General features: G+C 54.0%; 1 protein-coding gene across 2 annotated transcripts in view; it reads left to right on the top strand.

Moving 5' to 3' along the window:
* The first annotated feature begins 1,891 nt into the window (after positions 1-1,891).
* Positions 1,892-6,000, top strand: part of PDGFRA (platelet derived growth factor receptor alpha) — a 72,787-nt gene continuing 68,678 nt past the window's right edge. Inside the window, exon 1 of one of the 2 annotated variants that reach the window (XM_069631648.1) lies at positions 1,892-2,065. The gene's annotated coding sequence lies outside the window, so the exon portion shown is untranslated. Of the gene's footprint in view, positions 2,066-3,825; positions 3,935-6,000 lie in introns of those variants that run through there. The other variant, XM_069631649.1, reaches the window with a different exon arrangement.

Raw genomic sequence — 6,000 nt, 5'->3', positions numbered from 1 at the left:
GTGGCTTCCAGGCTCTCACGTGGCCCTGTAAGGTAGTGAGCGGGGGAGGTCAGAAACTCAAAATATGCTATTTTAATAGCTTGAACACGGAATTTAAATATTCTGATCTAATTCATATACTGTCGCAATTAAGAGACTGAACCCGGACGCAGTTTATGTGATGACAGAAAAGATATATTTATTCGGTAAGAGGGCATACTCCTCTTATTACGTGGACGGGACTGGCAAACATTCGCACCGGTCCCGTAGTGCCCAGCTAAGAATCATGGTTCTAAAACTCGTCTCCTACACACAAACGCACAGGCCGCCCTTCCCCCTCTCCCCCGTGATGGAGGCTGGATTTGGAAAAATGACCAGATGTGTTTCCTGGACCGTGAGCGCCCCCTGCCATTCAAGCAGCAAATGGCCGTGTTTTCTTTTCCTTGGGGAGAAGCGCAAATTACTGCCAGCTTCACCTTAGCTGCGCTAAGGGCAGACCCTCTCCGCGCATACCTCTAAGAAAAACGGGAAAAACAAGCCCTGACCCCCCCCCCCTCTTCCCCACAAGCCGGGCCTGCTTCACTCTAGTAACGCCGCACAATAGCACCCCACCTGTCAAGGGGCCCCCGAACTCCGTGCACCGGTCCAGCCCGCTCGCCCGCTCGCCCCTGCCCGACCGGTTTTTACTTCATCGCATCCTAACCCGCCAAATATGTTCCCACTTCCTGCTGTCAAAGCTCCACCAATGCGCGAGTCTCCACGGGTGTGGCACTTTCCACATTGCCGGGGAGTGTGCAGCAGGAGGCCCCTCCCAGCGCCCCCTCCGGGGAGGGCACCTAGAACTTGGCATTTAAAATGTCTTTCGCCCGCTTCCCTCTTCAGAGTCACCACCGCGCCACCTATTTCAGGTGGCGGCGAGCAGTGTCCCCTCTGCCTGAAGGCACGCGAAACGTATGCCCACCCATCATGGAACAAGGCACTCATGCCAGGGGCGCCAATGCCAGCTCTACCCACGGATGACTGGGGCATGCCCCGTTTTAATCCAGGATGGAGAGTTTTCCTATGTCTGCCCATGGGAGTAATTTTAGGGGTGGGCAAGGGTGTTTGTCCCCCCTCCCCAACTTCTGTGGCACACCACTTTGTCCCATTCATTTGGCAGGTCCCCCTTCATTTGGATGTCATGCCCCGCTAAAATAAATGCAGCAAAGTTACTCCACTGTGTCTGCCACCCGCAGATATAATAAGGGTGCTAAAAAAAAACACACACACAAGTTAACGAGCAACCAGCACCCTTTCTTGCCGTCTGTAGCGCTCCCTGAACGTCCCCGTGCATGCACGGGCTCCCGGGACAGAAAGAGGGGTACCTGCATTTGGGGGGATGTTATAGGGGGCAGAGAACGTTCAGAAATAGTTAACCGATTTGAACTCGTTTGTCCGTGAATCCTGACACATGCCCTGCTGGGAAGCCTAACCCACACGGACCCCAGCGAGCCACACAACACATCATGCACAGCAAGCACACTGCCACCTTTGCAGGAACGACCCACATCCTGCGTGAAACCCTTGGGTCAGGCGAGGCAGCCTCCCTGCCCAGAACTACAACCAGCCTCGCGGAGCCCATTCATGAAAACTGCGAGATGGTGAAATCTCAACAGACCCTGTTTTTTTTTTTTCTTCACTCCCTGCAAGACCTCAAAATGCCCATATGGCCGCCCCCCTCCCGCCGCGCGCAGCAGTCTGGCGCAAGAGGAGGAGGCCGCGCCCTGTCACAGTAAGAGTCCCCCTGCCGTCCCGCCCCGGCCTGAGCGAGCGCGGGCGCTCTTACTCTGACAGGGCAGAGGCGGGGGCTCGGTTTCCTGACAGCTATTTACTTAAAGCAGATGATTCGTTTGGGAAGGATGGGCTATAACATTGAATCAATTACAAGACGCGCTTTTCTGGGGCGATTACAGTCGGGAAACTAAAGGGGGAGAGAGAGGCAGCCAGCTCCAGGCGCACAGGATTGGAACTGCTTTGGTTTTTTTGTGGTTTTTTTTTTGTTCATTCCTCTGGATTGGTACAATTTAGGATTATTGGACCCAATAAGGTAAGGGATTATGTTATATATTTTTCTTGCTTTGTTTCTTTAAAGAAAGTTTGCTTGGAGAGCAGATTTTGAAAAGAACGACGTGGTTCTAGATGTGTTTTTGACATCATGAAACCCCGCGTGAAAGGCCGGGTTCACTTTCCCGTGGGTGGATGCGGAGGTGTGCGGCCGAGAGGCGGGGGTCTGGTCCGGGTGAGGCGGTCCCCTCTCCTCTCTGTGCCTTGTGGGGCCGGGGTGTCGCTGCTGCCTGTGATGATGGGCAGAGCACAGGGCGGTTCGGAGTTTCGGTGGGTGCTCATCTCGGGATGAAGGCAGACCCGGTGCCCGGTCCTGTCGTGGCACCAGCGCCGACTGGGGGCGTTCTACAAGCATATGCGACCCCCACCGAGTAGGGCTGGAGTTTAAGGTGGACGCACCTTTGAGTGTGTTGGTCCTACGCGTTCTCGCGGCGTGGGGCGCCCCCGCACGAGTCGCGATGCGGAGCTATTCGAAGCATTATAGCCACACGGCGCGGCACAGAGGATGCTGAGCTGGGACTCTCCGAGGTGATATGTGGCAAGGTGGAGACAGCCACGTATGCGGGTCGGCACCAGAGTAGGACGGGGAGACGGGCCCGAGGCTGCGCCTCCCCCCACAGTACCGAGATTGGGGGATCGGGGTGCGTGCGGCAGGGGGTGGATGTGCGAGTGTGTGTGCGCATTCTGGCGGAGTTCGCGAGAGATTGGAAACGTCCAACCTCTTCAGCCTCATTCTAGATAGCAGGGTTTCGGCCCGTTAAGCCACTCTCCAAGCCCCGGAGGCTCGGCGCTGGGTGGGGGGTCTAGTGGGGGGGGCTGTGCATCCCTCTGAGCCAGCTTCATCCGCTCCAGCCCCCGCTCCGCCCCTGCACACAGCCGCCGCGGGGAGCGCTGCCTGTGAGCCCGGCGGCGCTCAGGAAGTGGCCGGCTGCAGCCCAGGGCCCCCAGGGGACGGGCCCCGCGCTGAGGGCGGCCGGCGCTGCCTCCCCCCGGCCCGCGGCCGTGCCGCGCTAATGACTAACACATTGTGCAGGCCGCCGCTGGGGTCCCACAGCTGGGACTGCTCTGCGAGGACTGGCCCAACTCTGGGGGGAAGCTGGAAGGGACAGAAAGTTTGTCAACACCGTCCAAGTTATCCCAACATTCAAACTTTTATTACATTTTAAAGAATTCCTGAACGGGGATCTTTTGGTCTTCCCAGAAAACTCTTTCCAGTTCTTGGCGCTATATTCGGTCCCAACCCTCAAACAGGCGCCCAGATACCTACGGGTTCGGAGCGCTATACACAGGTACAACTAAATAAATACACCCCAGAGCTGGTTTTCCATTCAGCCACGATCCAGTGGGGTAACTTTGCAGACATTGTTGGGGGACATGATATCTAAATGAAAGGGGCCCCTACCAAATGAGTGGGATAAAATGGTGTGCCACAAAAGTTGGGGTGTGGGGGAGACAAACGCGGTTGCCCCCCCCCCCAGCCCTAAAATCACGACCATGTGGCCCTTCAGTTGGGCAAGGCCTTTGTCTTTAATTCTCCGCCCGCCCGCCCTTTGTTTCACGTCGTGTTCGCTCTCAAATAAAAGCTATTGCACAATGAGAGGAGAGAGAGAGAGGGGGGGGAGGGGGTGGCATAGAGAGAGAGAGTGGGAGGGAAAGAGAGATGGCGAGATCGCAGCGGGTGGGGGCGTGCGTATAGGTGTTTATGTACCCCGGCCAGGGTGCACAGGACATCCAGCGGGAGCGGTCGTCTCTGTGTGGGCATTGGTAGTCGAGTGACCAGGCTGTGGGCACCAGAAGGATGCCCAGCTGTAATTAGGCGCCTGCCTCCTCCCGGGTGCAAGTCTTCAATCAGGTGTGTGCCACTGGTTGATTACGGGATTTGGGGGTCTGTAGCCCCCTCACTGCCTGTCACCCATCCTGGGGCCACATTTCTGACCATGGGTGCCCGGCCTCAGGTCCCCTCTGTCCTGTATATCTGGAATGCCCTCTCCTCCTAGGTGGGCTGGCGAACAGTCTCACCTGCCCCACTGAGCTCAGAGCCTTTCCCGGCTGGTCTCCCCTGACGGGGCAGGCCAGTATACCCCCGCACCCCTCCACCCCCACGTTGCCAACAGGGTATAGACCCGCTCCCTTACAGCTGGCGGGTGCCCAGTACGGCGGGGACGCCAGCATATTCCGGGAGCGGAGGCGAGGCTGTGCAGAGGGGGCGCGGGTCACGTGCCCGCGAGAGAGGCGCATAGGAGGGCATCCTGGTACTTCCCGGCGTGGGGCACCGGCCGGACGAGTGCCAGCGGTGCCCTGGAGAGATGCATGCCAGCCTGTGTTATCTCGGATTCGCTAGATGCACACCCACCATACTTTGCGCGTGCACTGGCAGATCTACGGGTGAGAGAGGTTGGCATTTTCTGGGCTTGGTCTGTGCAATCTGGGGCTGTTGCAGAGTGCTCTCTCGAAAGCCCGGTCCCATGTCGGGCCCAGCACACCAACATGCAGGGAAGCACGGCGCTTCACGTGGAAGGCACACACGCACACTCACGCCCCTGGACACGCACTGGCGGCACAAGGAAGGTCCGAGCTCTGCCCGCACCTGAGCAGTTGATATCCAGAGGATGGCCTGGTGGGCAGCCCCAAAGCCCACTAATACGAGGGTATTATATCACAGGCAGGGTGAATTCGAAATGATATTTGCAATTGCACGGAACATTGTTTTAGAGGTTTTTTTTGCCATGGTTACTTTTTAACGTACTATGCAATTTGCTTTTCGACTGACTAGCCGTTGTACAGGGGTTGTGCACGCACCCACGTACTGTTTCCTTCACCACAGAGCACTGACCAATTAGGCTGTTTGTGGTGAATGCACTCAAACTCCCAAAGCACGAGTAAGTTTTATCCTCACTCACTCAAAATCTTTATAGTCCTGGTGAACCCAGTGTTGGTACTCTGGATCAATCGATGCCTTGGTCATCGTGAAAATGGTGGTAATTCTGGTGAACCCATTGTTAGAGTCCTTGTGAATACATGGTTATAATCCTGGTGAACCCATTGTTAGAGTCCTTGTGAATACATGGTTATAATCCTGGTGAACACATTATTATACTCCTTGAGCATGCAGTGTCCTGATCATGGTGAACACATTGTTATAATCCTGGTGAACCCATTGTTATAATCCTGGTGAACCCATTGTTATAATCCTTGTGAATACATGGTTATAATCCTGGTGAAAACATTATTATACTCCTTGAGCATGCAGTGTCCTGATCATGGTGAACACATTGTTACAATCCTGGTGAACCCATTGCAAGAATTCTTGTGAATACATTGTTATAATCCTGGTGAACCCATTGTTATAATCCTGGTGAACACATTGTTATAATCCTGGTGAATACATTGTTATAATCCTGGTGAACCCATTGTTATAATCCTTGTGAATACATTGTTATAATCCTTTGTTAGAAACCTTGTGAATACATTGTTAGAATCCTGGTAAAAAACATTGTTATATTCCTTGAACATAGTGTCCAGATTAGTGTGACGAGATTGTTATAAACCTTGTGAATACATTGTAATAATCCTGGTGAGCACATTGTTATAATCCTTGAACATGCAGTGTCCTGATTATGGTGGGGACATTGTTTTAATCCAGGTGCATGCAGTGGCAGGATCGTGGTGAACAAATGATCGCAGTGAATACATTGTTATACACTGTGCATATCTACAATTTTGAAAAACAAAACGATACACTCCTTGTGGGCGTCGTATCACCCCCTCGATGAACAGAGTGTTTCCGAGTATGGTGAACACATTGCTAGACTGCTGGTGCACACGCTGCCACAAACATTGTGATCCCACTGTTAGAATCCTTCATAGTTATCATTGTTGTGCCCATAGTTTCATACGCCCATTCACAATAGTATCATA

This window comes from Ambystoma mexicanum, chromosome 6q (assembly GCF_040938575.1).
Source record: "Ambystoma mexicanum isolate Mex_15411 chromosome 6q, UKY_AmexF1_1, whole genome shotgun sequence".
Lineage (NCBI taxonomy): Eukaryota > Metazoa > Chordata > Amphibia > Caudata > Ambystomatidae > Ambystoma > Ambystoma mexicanum.
The sequence above is the reverse complement of the archived record's forward strand: the minus strand, read 5'-3'. Positions and strand labels throughout refer to the sequence as shown.